The sequence below is a fragment of the Peromyscus californicus genome, unplaced genomic scaffold (genome assembly GCF_007827085.1).
Source record: "Peromyscus californicus insignis strain IS unplaced genomic scaffold, ASM782708v3 Scaffold_5__1_contigs__length_169319896, whole genome shotgun sequence".
In the NCBI taxonomy this organism is placed as follows: Eukaryota; Metazoa; Chordata; class Mammalia; order Rodentia; family Cricetidae; genus Peromyscus; species Peromyscus californicus.
The window spans coordinates 10,855,705-10,871,523 of record NW_026294573.1 but is presented as its reverse complement, the minus strand read 5'-3'; the positions used below and the strand labels follow the sequence as shown (position 1 = coordinate 10,871,523).

Below are 15,819 nucleotides of genomic sequence, written 5' to 3'. Positions count from 1 at the left end.
TGCGCCACCACCGCCTGGCAACACCTTCTTTTAAAAGTTCACTACATATCTATATTCAAGGGACCCTCTTCTCTATCACTTCTATTCCTAACTGCTAAAAAAACACATTCTTTTTTTTTTTTCTCTCTCTCTCTCTCTCAATTCCCAACATGGTAAGTTACATACCTAAAACTTCATAACCCAGGCCCTTGCCACCAAGCCTGAGAGCCTCAGTTAAATCCCCAGAACACATGTGAACAGAAAGAACCAATCCCCCACTTACACACACACACACACACACACACACACACACACACACACACACACACACACACAGAGAGAGAGAGAGAGAGAGAGAGAGAGAGAGAGAGAGAGAGAGAGGCAGGCATGCATCACTCATACATCAATGCAAAAATAACGTAAGTGTACCTTTTAAAAAATATTGCACAGTATCATTACTATTACAAGCCCAACAGACTTCTCAGCTGATTTTTTAGTATATGTATGTAGTGTGTGTGAGGGTGTGTACACATATATTCACATGTGAGGGGCACACCAGTGTGCAAGTGTCTGTAAACTTGTGTGCACACGTATGTAGAAGCCAATAGGTTGACATCAGATACCTTCTTCAATGGCTCTCCACTTAGTCGGGATCTCTCACTGGGCCCAGAACTTGTCAATTCAGCTAGTCTAGGTAGCTGGCTTGCCCTGGGATGTCACTCCACCTTCTGAATGGTGAGATTAGAGACAGAGGAGCCATTATTTGTACATGGGTATTGGGAATCCGAACTCCAGTCCTTACACTTTTGCAGAGAGTGCTTTATCCACTGATGCATCTCCCCAGCCTTCCTGCTTTTCCAGGTTAAATTCACTCTAAAGTACGCTAAAGTAAACCACGTATGGTAGTGTGTGCGTGTCACACTAGTTACTCAGGAAACCAGGCAGAAGAATCACTCTTGAATTTAGAAGTTCAAGACAAGCTTGAACAACCTAGCAAAACTATAACACCACCAAAAGGGAGACTTGGGGCAGTCTCTCTACAAGCATCAATGTGTACTGAACTCAACAGCAATTGTCTTTCATTATGAGCATTAGCACTGCCCTGGCCCATCAAGGCCAGCAGTACTGCAATCATTTTCACAACTGAAAAAACCTACATACCTTCCCAAACACAAGCTCAGGGGCTGAGAACAAGGGTCTGTAATAGACCACATGTGCTATCTATAGTAATGACAAACTCGAAACACTGCTTAAAAACCCCAAAACCTTCACAGTACTTTGACCTCAGCACTGACTGGGACAGCAACACTTCCGAATTCCCACTTAGCTAATGTATGGCATCTCAAAGCCAAAGTTTACCCACAAGATATCCACAATGGATCCTATCAGTGCAGAGGGAGAGAAGAAACTTCTCACACAAATCATCAAAACCATTCCAGTGCCAGGCGGTGGTGGCCCACGACTTTAGTCCCAGCACTCAGGAGGCAGAGGCTGGAGGATTTCTGTGAGTTCAAGGCCAGCCTAGTCTACAGAGCGAGTTCCAGGACAGTCAGGGCTATTACACAGAGAAACCCTGTCTCAAATGCTTTTTTAAAATTTTATTAAGATTTATTTTATATGTGAAGATGTTTTGTCTACATGTATGTATATTACATGAATGCCTGGTGCCCAAAGAGGTTAGAAGCAGATGCTGGATATCCCGCAAATGGAGTTACAAGTTGGTTGTGACTTGTAATATGGGTGCTGTGAACCAGACTCCAGTCCTTTGCAAGAACAAGTGTGCTTAACTGCTGCGCTATCTTTCCAGCCCCTCAAACTCTTTTTTAATACTAAAAACTTCAGTGCTTCTAATTTTCTACTTACCAATAGATACTGAAAATAGGTAGAAAGGGTACAGTAGACAGATGCATAAGCTTGAGCCTGTGAATGTCAATCATCAGTTACTCACAAATAGCATGGATCACTGAAAAGGTATGAGCTTCAGCTCCACCTTATATTTCTAAAATTACAATCACATACATATACTTATTTTCTTTTTAGATTTATTTATTTTGTTTTATGTATATGGGTGTTCAGTCTGAATGTGTACATATGTGTGTATATGTGTATTATAAACATATATATATTTAGATATATACACGTACACACACGCACACGCACACTCACACGCACACACACACACATAATGTAGGTACCTGGTGCCCACAGAGATCAGAAAAGAATGTCAAATCCCTTAAAGTTGGAGTTAGGGATGTTTGTGAGCCACCATATGGGTGTTGGGAGCTAGCCAAATCTGGGTCCTCTGAAAAAGCAACAAGTGACCTTGATCACCAAACCATCTCTCCAGTAACTTTTTTTTTTTAAGTAGTGTCTGGCTTGGGCTATAAGAGACACTATTTAAAAAAAAAAAAAAATCTGATCTTCCTACTCTGCCTTCTGAGTGTTGGGATTATAGTGTGCTGCCATGTCTAGTTTATAGAGTGCTAGGGATAAACGCAGGGCTTCTGGCATGCTAGGCAAAGTCTATGAACTTGGACACATTCAGCTGTACTTTTCAAAGATACTGTTTTCAAATTATGGAACAAATCATCCTTACAAATATTAACTTGTTAATATAAAGGTGACTTGAGTATTGAGGGTCAGTAACAAAAACCTAAACAAACAAAAAGTTACTGGTCTTTCACAGTATCAAAACAATCTGAACAACTGGTAACATGCTCCAGAGACCTGAAAATGTAGAGATAAGTGACACTCCTGACCCTGGGTGTTCACAGACCAGTCGCCACTCACCATCCTCTGAAAGAAAGCAGAATCTATCTAAGGGCAAGCACACTAGCACAAATCAAACACAAATGACACTGGTTATGCTGTCTCTGCGCACAGCTGCAACTTATGCACTTTACACAGCTTTAGGAAAAGCAATCATTTTTTTAAAATATCAACTTAAGTCTAGGAGAAAGGAAGAATGATGAAAATACTTAATACATTCACACACAAATCACTCATCTTGGTTATTTTTAGGATCAATTTAGATCCTCTATTCTTATTTGAAAAAATATTGTAACTTCAGGACTGTTACTTTTAACTTATATTCATCATTGCATGTGTCTGCTTGCCACTGTGTGCACGGAGGGGTCAGAGGACAACCTTCAAGAGTCAGTTGATTCTTTCTTCCAAAAACTTCCAGGGACCAAAGTTCAGTCACCCAGTTCGGTGGCAAATGCTCTTACTTGCTGAGCCATCTCACCAGCCTCATTTTCCCCACATTGTAACATTAAGAATCAGTAGCGATTACTTGAGTTGTAAGACTCCAGAAGCTCTTAGACAAAGAATAAAACACTAGCTTGCTGTGCTAGTGTTAGACCAAAATGCAATAAAGACAGACAAGGTGCAAGGAACCAGCACACTGTTAGAGCTGGGCCAGAAGTGCAGTAAACACAGACAAGTAGGACAAGAGAAAGGTCTGAAAACAGCACTTTGGGAAAGGAGTCTCACAAGTCTATATAATAAATAGTCTAATCACTACAAAGTAGCTCTTTTGGCAGATAAGCATCATAGTAGCAACCAATATGGAGATGGGGCCTTTAGCTTAGCAGATTTACTAACTGTGGCTTACTCTGACCAAAAGACTCTCACAACCCAGAAACTTAAAAATGAATATATTAAAACCATGCTAACGTCTCAAAACCAGATTTTATCAATTTACAAACACTATCAGAATTGTCAGGATCCCTACCAGGAGGGTGGCACCAGTAGGTCATAATCGAAACAGGGACTGCTCACACTACACCTGCTCAGAGAAAAACACATCCATTTTCCTTTCCCAAAATAATATGATTTCACAAATCACCTAGTTCCATCCAAAAATAACAAAGCCCCAATCTTTCCTTGAAGACACAAATTATGAGCGGCTTGTTGGTGGCATGTTTACACAGCATGTACAAAGCTGTAGAGCACTGCCAAAACAAAGAAGAAAATGTAGGCAGTACTACCAGGTTACATCAACTGCAGTAAGAACTGTACTGAAATGTCTACCACTTTAAGAACAGGGAGACTTGTGTGTTTGTGTGCAGATCATGAAAGCAGACTCATGAAGGAAGACTGAGCAAAAGCTGACTCACTGGGTGTGGCCTCTGCTGAAACCTGTCTCTCACCCCCCAGAATGACTTCCACCCCATACCAAGGACAGAGGTGATAGAGTAGATCAGAGACACCAGCAAATCACTTGCTCAGCCTCCAGAGCATGTGAAGAGGCACAGTGACCAGGCTGTTAACAGAGAACCCTGAAGAGTTCTCCCACTTCAGTACACTGATTTCCATCACATAGCCCAGAACACCAACATAACGGCCCCAGGGCCTAGATCCCTGAATGTGCACAGCACAGAGTATTCTGTGACCCAAACATAAAGAAGGAAATGGGGGCTTAGAGGGTTGATACAGGTGCTGACAACACTGTTCCCATGCAGCAGACCAGAAACTCCAGCCTTCTGTTCCCAGAGCTACAGATACAAATGAGAAAATGGGGCTGAATAAGAGTTCTGCTTAAAATATGTAAGTTACAGAGCTCTGAGGTCAACAGCCTTGGCTCTAGAGGGCCTTAAGCAATTAAACACCATAATATTAAAATGTCAAGTAAGAGACCAGTTGATATCCTAGGAAAGTAATATCAATCTGTACTTAGACTTCAGGCACCTAGGGGTTTTCCAACCAAATGGGATTTTTTACTTTACAACAGTGGTTCTCAACCAGTGGGTCACAGCCCCTTTGGGGGTTGAATGACCCTTTCACAGGGGTCACCTAAGACCATCCAAAAACACAAATATTTACAATTCATAACAGTAGCAAAATTACAGTTATGAAGTAGCAACGAAAATAATTTTATGGCTGGGGGGTCACCACAACATGAGGAGCTGAATTAAAGGGTGGCAGCATTAGGAAGGTTGAGAACCATTGCTTTAAAACAAAAGGGGCTGAATAAAAATTCAACTGATAAAAGTGCTTGCTGAATAAGTATGGGGACCTCAGTTCAATTCCTAGCCCGCTTGTAAAAAAGCCAGGTGCCACAGCACACATACTTATAATACAGTGCTGAAACAGGAGGAGCCTGGGTACTTGCTGGGCAGCCAGCCTAGTCAATCAGCAAGCTCCTTCAGGTGAGAGACCATCTCTCAAAATATAAAGTGGGCTGAGGAAATGGCTCAGTAAGTAAAATACTTACTTGTCATGCAAATGTGAGGACCTGAGTTTGAATTCCTAGAACCCATTTAAAAGCTGGGCCCAACAGCATGCACGTCTGTAATCCCTGCACAGAGATGGGGATTGGGTCCCTGGAAGCTCACCAACCAGCTAACCTGACATACAGAGCAGTGAACAAGAGATCCTACCTCAGACAAAGTAAAAGGTAAAGATCAACACCAAAGTCGTCCTCTCACTTCCATCTGTGCCCACTTGCATGCACTCATGAGCACAAACATGCACGTGCACACACACACACACATACACACACACACACACACACACACACACACACACAAATAAATAAACAAACAAACCAATAAATAAATAAATGCAATTAATGGCCTGCCTACACGATGTGCTGTGGTAAAGATGGTGCAGAAATTGTGGGAGTGACCAACTAGTGACTGGCCCAGCTGAAGACCCATACCCTGAGAGGGAGCTCACCCCTGCAGGCCAGGATAGAACCAAACATGACTGGCAAAAAAAAAAAAAAAAAAAAGTCAATGAAATGATTCCTAATGATATTCTCCTACACTCATAGATTGGTGTCTAGCTCAACTGTCATCAGAGAGGCTTCACTCAGCAACTGATGGAAACAGAAGCAGAGACCCACAGCCAAGTATTAGGTGGAACTTGGGGAATCCTGCAGAAGAGGGGAAGGAAGGACTGTAGGAGCCAGTGGGGTCAAGGGTACCACAAGAAAACCCTCAGCACCAACTAACCTGGGCTCACAGGGGCTCATCGAGACTGAACTGACAACCAAGGAGTCTGCATGGGTCTGACCTAGCCCTCTGAATATATGCTACAATTATGTAACTTGGTCTCCTTGTGAGACTCCTAAGTGGGAGCAGGGGCTGTCTCTTACTCTGTTGTCTGCTTTTGAAACCCATTCCTCCTACCAGATTGTCTCATTCAGCCTTAATAGGAGGTGACTAGTCTCACTGCAACTTGATATTCCATAGCTGGCTGATAGGCATGTGAGGCCCACCAGTATCTGAAGAGAAACAGAGGAAAAGAAGATGGGTGGGAGGGTGCTTGGAGGAGCAGAGGGAATTCTGGTTGGGATGTAAAAACAAAAAAAATAAATAAATAAAAACAAAAAAGAAAAGAAAATTGGGTAGGAAAAAAGAACAAGTAATAAAGAAAAATAATAAAGATTAAAAAAAACAATTAATGGGAAATTTTTCACAAAATATTACTCCCAAGTTGGGGATGTAGATCAGTGGAAGAGTACTTGCCTAGCATGTATGAAATAATGGGTCCAAGCCCCAGCACTGCAAAGAGGGGGGGAAAGCTTCTAGCACCCATTAATAGAGCTAAGCTTAGAAATAAACGTTGGTCATTGTAGATTATCATCTCCCTGACTGTTTTTAAAGACGTCTATTAATACTCTCCCTATTCCCTTCATCATATACCTATGACATATTTCACTGAACGTGGGAACTCTGAATTTATGCCATCACGAATCTCAAGTTCTCTACAATATATATTTTCTTATCTCTCATTGTAGCAGTAGTTATTTTCCCCTTCACTGTACCAAGAACAAAAAGATCACTGTCAATTTTCCTGGGTGAAATAATCCTATCCCATCAAAACATCCTTGAATTAAATTTTTCCTTTTTTTTTTTGTTTGTTTGTTTGTTTTTGTTTTTCGAGACAGGGTTTCTCTATAGCTTTGGAGCCTGTCCTGGACTAGCTCTGTAGACCAGGCTAGCCTCGAACTCACAGAGATCCGCCTGGCTCTGCCTCCCGAGTGCTGGGATTAAAGGCGTGCGCCACCACCGCCCAGCAATTTTTCCTTATTTTAAAGACTAATTGCCAAAAAATGCAGATGTAAAGATCAGCAAGAGAGGTGGGGATGGGGCAAGAGCACCTGGGCTTTCTGCTCAAACCCTGTGCTCTGCCTGGGAGCCACTACAAATTCAAGGTTATAAGGAGTCCCAGCCAAAGCACTGCAACCCACTGCTAACTGCACATTCTGCAAAACAGCACCAACATAAAGAAGTTTTAATTAAAAGATACTTTTGTGATATTTTGTTAGTTGTATAAAAACTTGCCATTATTAAGAAAGGAAGTAAAATCAATTCTTCACTAACCTCCAAAGACAAGCATCCTGAAGAAAGTCTAAAGTGTGGAGGGATATGACCGTCCACTCCACAGTTATCCTATGAAGTCTTAGCCAATTGCTTTGAGTGACCTTTTCCCACCAGAGTTCCCAACACAGCACTACTTTTGTAGTTAAACTTTGAAAAATAGATATTCAGAACTCCTGCTCAGAGTTTCCAAAAGGCAAAGAAAGCTACAGCAACATTGACATGGTGAGCATGTCACCCAAACGCAAATTTTTACTCTAAGACTCCCAAAGGTTTCATCTGCTCATGCTTCAGAGGCTGCTTGCAGCTCTCAAGGTTTTTCCTCCACACTGGGGAAAGCAGGAAAACTAATCCTGTTCATAACTCACAACTACTGTGGGCTTCCTGACACTACAAGTGAGCAGACGAGAACTATGACGTACACCAGCCACTGTCACTGCTGACACTGTTTTTGGTAAAGGTGCTAGCCACATGAACATCACAAGATTCACCTACCACTTCAGTGGGGGATTGTTTTAGTTAGGGTGAACGTTAATTTGTATAATCTGAGGTTTGAGGTTTACACTCTAAATGTGTAACAACTGTTCTCAAGACCCCTTAAAAACAGTAGCAATACCTACTGTCTACAAAGTATATACACTACACTACAGTTTTAGAAAGTCTTGTATACATAGTAGTTGTTTTTGCTGTTGTTGTTATTGTTTTAAGATAGATACATTTCCTCAAAATAACTTACCAGGCTGGCCTCCAACTCATAGAGATCCACCTTCCTCTGCCCGCCACCCCCACCCTAGTGCTTGCCAGGCTATAGTTCTCAATTCAACATAAAAGCAAGTGTCTAGGAGTTTATGATAAAAACATGAAAAGAAGTCTCTTGATATAGGTATGATAGCTGTATGATTAGTACAATAGTGCCCTCCATGCAAAGGTGTAGAAAGAAAAAACAAAACAGATGAGGACAGTTCCAGGGGGCTTTGGGTTCCAGGTTAAATCTGAACTTGACCTTGTGGTAGGTGTCTAGTTTGCTTTCTGCTGCCGACCAAAAGCAACTTGGGGACAAAAAGATTCATTCCATCTTACATTCACAGTCCATCGCTGAGAGAAGTCAGGATAGGAACTTAAACAGAGATCATGGAGGCAAGCTACTTACTGGCTTGCTCAGCCTCCTTTCTTATACCATCTAGGACCACCTCCCCAGGGCTGGCACTGTCCACAGTGGACTGGGCCCTCCCACATCAATTAATAATCAAGAAAATGTCCTACAGACATGCCCACAGGACAGTCTGGTGGAGGCACTTTCTCAGTTGAGGTTCCCTCTTCCCAGATGTCCCTAGCTTGAGTCAAGGTGACAAAAGAACGGACAAGCATGGTAGGGCTCCCCAGACATTGTTGCCCTCTCAGCCTGCCCCCAAGCTCTGGAGGTCTGTCTGCCTATAGGATAAGTCAGAAGTGGGACTGCTAAAAAGCAGAGCCCACATCACCTGCAGGAGGACAAATGGTCTCAGGACAGTCTGTTACAAAGGTCTTATCCACCTGAGGGGAGCAACAAAGTCTTTCTGACTGAGGACACACCATAAACAAAGGCCAATATTTAAGGAAAATTAAGCGAGGAGCCCAAAGCTAATAAGCAATTAGAGCCTGAACCAGACAAGATAACTGGAAAGATACAAAAAAGCATCCACACCACAGTGGAAGAACAAGCAGAACATGGTGACCAACCTAACAGGAAACAAGAAGAGATGGAAATAATCAAAAATGTGGAAGGTGACTAACAGGGAGGGCTATGGAAGACATTTAAAAACAGAGCAGTCAGGAACAGAGATGGGAAGGAAGTGGAAAGTGGTGAACTCCATGTTGGCCTCTGATGCTCGGAAGAGGGCAGACCTTCCCAAAGAAAGCTACATCAGTCAAAGGGGAAAACTGGTCTCCATGCAGACTGGCATGGAGGACAGAGACGGAGATGCAGATATTTTTAGTCTCACTGGGGTGCCCCAAGAAAGGGGACTGTCCAGAGGGAAAATATGTCCATAGGGAGAAGATGCAGGGTTTGACTCTGTGGAGTAGTCACCTCCTGTGCTATGTCTCGGGGGAGGGAGGGGTCAAAAAACCTAAGGACAATTCTCTCAACAACCTCCCATTATCTCTCAAGACCTACTGCACTGGAAATAGCTAAGAAAAATGTTAGTTTTTCAAAAACATTAAACTGCTTGCATCTTTTAAAACTTTCTTAAATCACATTGTGTGTGTTTTGTGTGTGTGTGTGAAGGCATCACAGGTCAAAGGATAACCCCTGGGTACCCTCCTTTCTACTACTGGGTCCTGGAGAGCCTTAACATGCTAAGCCATCTTGCTGGCCCTACTTGCATATTCTTTACCTATTCAGCTCAAAATACCCCAGTGAAAGGAAAAAGTATTATTTGTCCCCACTCTGCAAACATTAAGGGGAAGGAAGAGATGCTACCTATATCCCCTCACATATACCACCACCATATACACAGCTGTGGGGTCCTGTGATCCTGTCATTCTGTGCACTGAGGTAGGGCTCTATGCATACACTATCTCCATGTCTTCTATCGTGGGGAAAAAGGCTTTACAACTGAGCATCTAAATTTACCTCCAAGAGCCTTCCTTTTCAGAGGTTCTATTTGCAAGTGTATCTTAAAGCCAAGACTTGCTGAATTATGGCAAAGTCTTTAAACCTCAGAGAATGAATCTGAATGTCATTTTTATAGTCTCCAAAATATGCTTAATATACATTGTCCGAATACAGTCTTAGGAAATATACCGGATTCATGCTCAAGTATATACAGGTTTGGGGAATCTCACAATTCTGTTCAAATTTTGAAACCATCATTTAAATTAACTTCTCATGAGACTTTAATGAAGTCTTAGAAAACCTACATGTAAGTACATATAAAATATGTAGGTTTTACCAATTTCCAGATGGGCTGCCCACAATAATCAAGCTAACATTTCCACTTAGCTTTACATATTTCAGACAAGCTGTGCCAAGAAGTAATTCAGTTCTTTTAAAGCAAAGCCTAACATGTGATTTATTGAAAGGGCTACAAAATAATTCTCACCAAAATACCTGGAATATATAGATTCACTCAAACTTTTTTATTGCACATTCCAATGGGCTAGAAATGAGAACACAGTATAGGTATGACATGAACCAAGATTCCAAGAATAACTACTACTTGTATAGTATAATTAACAACAACAAAAAAAGCATTTATCATTGTAGTGACTGGGTTTACTATATACTATGACTCTAACTCATGCTTCAAGGGGGTGGAGTAGAGAAGGAAAAGCATTCCCTTTAAGAAAAAATATTTAAATGATACATGCATCCACTGCACTGGAATTATTCAGATATTCCTATAATTCAGAAAAAAACACTCATTACCAAATATGGCTCCAATGGTAGATTTTTTTTCATGTTTTATTTAATGGTGCATTCTGACTAAATATAATTTCACAACCAAAACTAACTAAATAAAAAAGAACCATAAGCAATACAATCTTTACTTAGAATGATTAAGAATAAGACTTGGGAGACATATTTCTCTCTCAGCGGAAGGTGCCATTAATGACACTTTTCCCATGATCAATTACCTACCATTAAAATGTAATGCACTGAAGTCAGGTAAGCATTGCAAAAGTAAGATCTTTCCTTAGGACAAGTTTCTGAGCATAACTCCAAACTGGTTGGGTTTTTTTGTTTGTTTGTTGTTTTTAAGGAGGAAAAAAAAAGGAGATTTTTAGAAAAAAGTAGTTTGGCTTTCATCATCAATCTTCAATCTTCAAGGAGTTGCTTCAAGTCTCATTTTTCTAGAAGAGTTATTTCTGTGCTATTCAGCATGACAGACCAAATGCTTAAATTATTCAACATCCATCAACTCTATGCAAATTTATTTAAATTTCATAATAATTTAATCTGCATACTGGGAATGCTGATCCCATGTCATGAAAACTTCATAATCTCCAGGCTATCTCACACACACACACACACATCTCTTGCCACAAAACGATGCCAATGTTCAACTGCAGAAAGTGAGTTATTCTGTATTCACAAAAGCAAATGCTGAAAGGAATGTGGATAGGAAGCCCATTCCCTTCTTCAAGGTATAAACCATAACATCTATTCTTAGAGTTCTTTGAGAAGCCATAACTGCTTCTGTGATTCAATCACCCAGCAAAGAAACTTTCATTTAATGAGGTAGTTGAGAATCATGCAATTTTGTTTCCCAATAAACACCTGGTAATGTCTGGTGACTTCATGGCTTGTAACTGAGCAAGGAACCACTGCCACTTTGTGGGGTGGGGAAGCTGCTAAGCATTCCACCATGGACAAGAGAGATGCCCCCAACAAAGACTAATTCAGTACAAATGTCAACAGTACAGTAGCTGAAAAACAATGTTTTGCTGGAACTAAATATACCAGTCCTACTAACAGACTCTGTAGCTTTCCCTGGCCTGCTCTGTGAAAACCATTTTTTATGGGTCTAACTAAAAATTTCTAACTTCAAAAGGCAAGCACCAGATATGACACCAGGCGCTGTAATTGCTGGTGGACAGCACACCAGTTATGAAGCACTAAACACAAGTGTGCGGGAGCAGAAGTCATGCTCAGCAGGTACTTTACTCCTGCATCCAGAATTCCCTGTAGATGCTCTCTGCATGTAAGTTTGACATACCCTCTTCAACGTCCACATACGCTTTCACTTTCCACTATGGAGTTATCTGGTGAAGGCTGCAGATTTGCTATTGGGTTTTTTCCCCCTTGTATGTGTATTAAAACTAACAGGGAGCTAAGCAGAAGACATGAAAATAGAAAATAATCCAAGGTGCTTTCCACCCGAAAACTATGATTTAACAAACCCTGCAGGTTTCTAAGTCAGATCTAAACTTGAAAAGATATCAGCATTCTGAAGAAATAGTCCCATGAATAAATAAAGAGCAAATGTAAAATAATCATCAAAAGAAAGCGTATGCATGTGAGCTACACAGATGCCACAGAGAAAACAGTTGAAATGGACTGTTACTTCTTAGAAAGGTAGCGAAAACAAAAAATGCGTAGACAGGTGCTAAAAAGCAGATTTTCCAGTTTTTACATCTTAGGTAACTACAGAATTTTAAAGTTCATCATAGAGAAAAGACAAATTTTAATGAAAAGAAAATGTCAGGCTTTAGAAGCCTTACAGATCAATGTGGAATTGGTTGATAAATGACAGCCCATCCACATATCAGACAGCCATTAAACATCCAATTGAAGAACAGTTAACGCCATAGATATGCACTTACAACAGCATAATGGAAGACAAGCTACATCAATACACACAACATATCAATTCTGTATAAAATACAACACAGAAGTGAATGCTTCTATGAATAAATATGTATGCATAAAGAAACACAAGCAGGCACACCATGAGGGACTGGTGACAATCTGCTACAATGTTAACAATGGCTATCTGTGGAGGCGGAAGGTTATGGCTGGTTTCTATTCCTTCTTTGTGTTTTTCTCTGTTTCCCCACTGTCTTACAGTGAGACTATTTTGCTGTTTTGTGCTTACAGAGCTAATACATTATTACAAAGTTGTACCTTATTATCTTGAGCACTGTGTAGAAAATAAAAATCAAACCTAAATGAAGCCAACTCTTCCATCAACAAACAGCAAACATTCATTGAGGATTATCGTTATATCCCTGGGTCTACCAACTTTCCTAAATGCATCAACGGCTTTAATGAAAAAAAAAAAAAAAAAAAAAAAAGGCCCTGAAATAACACCAAATGCAACTAACTGGGTGTTGCTTCCAACAATGGGTTTACAGCTCTATTCCCATGGCTTGAAATAAAAGGGGCTTATAAAATGATCTATAAAGGTCTTCAAAGCTAAGTTGAAATTTCACATGGAAAAGATTTTTTTACCAAGTGTTTGTAAGAAAGCCTGGAAAGTGGCAGCTACATTCGATCTCAAAAACAGAATGCTACAGAAAAGAAAACAACATAATAATGACTCAGTTCCTCCTTAATATCTGGATGCAAACTTCCTAAACCCCTTTTTTAATACCATCATAGGCAGGGCTGATGAAACTGTAGTCTGCGCTATTGTAGGTGAGAACCACTGGTAGGTTCCCTTTGCTGTAAAATGTTACTTTAAACAATAATCCCGAAGTAAACAAAAACTTTGAGATACATTTCAGTCATGTCCTGGGGACATTTTGTTTTAGAGACAAACATTCCAGCGTTTGATTAAAGGGTCCTAAGGGCAAGGCCCTGCGATTCAGCAAAAGGAAGTCCACAGGTCAAATACACCCAAATCCTCAATATATGAAACATTGGGGGAGGTGGGGGGAGAACCGCATTTCTCCAGGTGCAAATTCCAGCTGCGTAGTAAGGGACAACGGGGCTTCCCGGTTATCTGTGGGATTGTTCCCCCTGCTCGAGGCCCGATCCAAAGGTACCAGGCCGTGGGCTGGTGCTTCACGCGTGGATCGAGGAAGATCACTGACCTGTTAGGTGAATTTCGGGTCTCACTTGTCATCCTCAGAGACAGGGTAGACCGATCTTTTGACTAACCCAAACCAGTCCTATGTATGTTAGTGCACACCTGTGACACACGCACATACGCACCAGGGGGTCGACGGGAACATTCAGGGAGACCATGGCCAGGTTTACAGCACACAGAAACTGCCCGGGGAAACACAAAAGACTCGCGACCCCGAACCAAGTCGGGGATGCAGACTGCGCTCAGACACTCAGCCGGGACACAAAAGAGCCGAGAGGAGCGCAGCCCCGCCGATGGGGACCGCCCGGGGCCCACGTGCGGACCCGGCCAAGCCCGCAGCCACGCACCCCGAGTCCGCCGCGCCCGCCACAAAGCGGACCCCCAACTTGGCCGCAGGGACTGGAGCGCCGCAGGGCGGGAGCCTCGCGCCGCCGCCCGCCCGCCTCGGTCAGCTTTCGCCACCGGTCCCCAGCGGTTCGGAGGGAGCCCGGAGGGGGCGCGTCAACCCGCCCCGCGGTCCCCTCAGCGCCCGGCCCGGCCGCCCCCGCCGCGGTGGCCACGCTCCTCACCGACACCGAGCGGCGGTGTCCCTCCGCCCCGAGCTCGGCCCGCCCGCCCAGGCTGCGCCGCTCCTCACCGGAGAGCGACGTGCCAGCCCCTCAGCGAGCCCAGAGACGCCGCCGCCGCCGCCGTCGCTCCGGCGTCCGCGGCCGCGCCGCTGCCATCTTGGCTCCGGCCGGAAGTGACGTCGGCAGGGCGCCCGACACCGGCCCGTTGCACAGCTCGTGGCCCGCCACCCCTTGGGCCCCCCGACACGACTGCGCGGCGTGACCCTGACGGACTGTGTTGGCCTCGCTGTCAATCACTGCTTCACCTCGGAGAGAAGCCCGCGTCGCCATTGCTGGGCCGGCCTGACCCCTGAAGAGTTAGGGCTGAGGGATTCGTAGCTCCTCAGAGAACCCACCGCCCTTCGAATGGTCGGGGCTGCTGGGCATGGTGGCGCACGCTTTAATCCCAAAACTCATGAGGCAGAAGCAGGCAGACCTCTGGGGTTTAGAGGCCAGGCTGATGTGCATAGTGAATTCCAGGACAGCCGGGACCACACCGTGAGACCGTGCCTCAAGCAAAACAAGAGCAGAAGAAAGAGTCCACTGTGAAGGCCATTATACCTCCGTCAGGCAAATAGACCACTTAGGTTGTGTGCAAAGGACCAGGGCAACCACGTGCACTAAAGTGAAACTCCAGCAAAGCAGGTGCAACTGGGTGGCTGTGCCCATTCCTTACCAGGGAGCATTTGCCAGCCACGGGCCTAGGTCGGTGCCAGGGAGCTTTGGAACCTAACATGGCCTTCACCTTGCCCTTGGGAACTAAGTCAATGATTACAGACAAGTCAGCAAATAGATGTCTGGACTGTAGTAGTGTGTGATGGAGATGGACTGGGTCGAACTAGAGACCACTTCTGGACATCAGAAAAGATGTCTGACAGGAACACAGCTGCCTATCAATCTGAAGTTGTGGAGATGCGGCCAGAGATGAAAGTTACAGTTGTCACATCTAGACCGTACCTAAAGCCATGAATACTTCGAAGTAAAGCTATGTTCTGAGAAGAAAGGAGGGATCTAAATGTAGTGGACCATATTAGTTCTCTGTGAAAGGATCTAGTCTGAAGAATAGATAATATATTATGTTCAAATGTGTCTCTAAAACTTTGGAAAGACCAGACATGTAGCAGGTCGTTCTCTGTACTGCCAGCTCCCAAATAATGACACAGAGACTTCTTACTAATTATGAAAGCTCGGCTTTTAGTTTAGGCTTAGCTCAACTCACTCTTATAACTTAAATTAACTCATTTATATTAATCTACATCTTGCCATGTGGTGTTACATCTCTTTCATCTTGCACCTCCTGTTTCCTCTCCATGTCTGGCTGGCAACACTGCCTTTCTTTTTCTCAGAGTCCTCTCTGTCTCTGGAAGTCCTGCCTGACCTCTTCCT

The 15,819-nt window shown here is 43.1% G+C and overlaps 1 protein-coding gene across 4 annotated transcripts in view; it reads right to left on the bottom strand.

Moving 5' to 3' along the window:
* Prdm2 (PR/SET domain 2) overlaps window positions 1-14,572 on the bottom strand; it is a 112,532-nt gene extending 97,960 nt beyond the window's left edge. The window contains exon 1 of one of the 4 annotated variants that reach the window (XM_052718892.1): window positions 14,463-14,572. The gene's annotated coding sequence lies outside the window, so the exon portion shown is untranslated. Of the gene's footprint in view, window positions 1-13,950; window positions 14,078-14,394; window positions 14,414-14,462 lie in introns of those variants that run through there. The other 3 variants (XM_052718895.1, XM_052718893.1, XM_052718894.1) reach the window with 3 other exon arrangements.
* Between the last annotated feature and the right edge of the window lie 1,247 nt (window positions 14,573-15,819).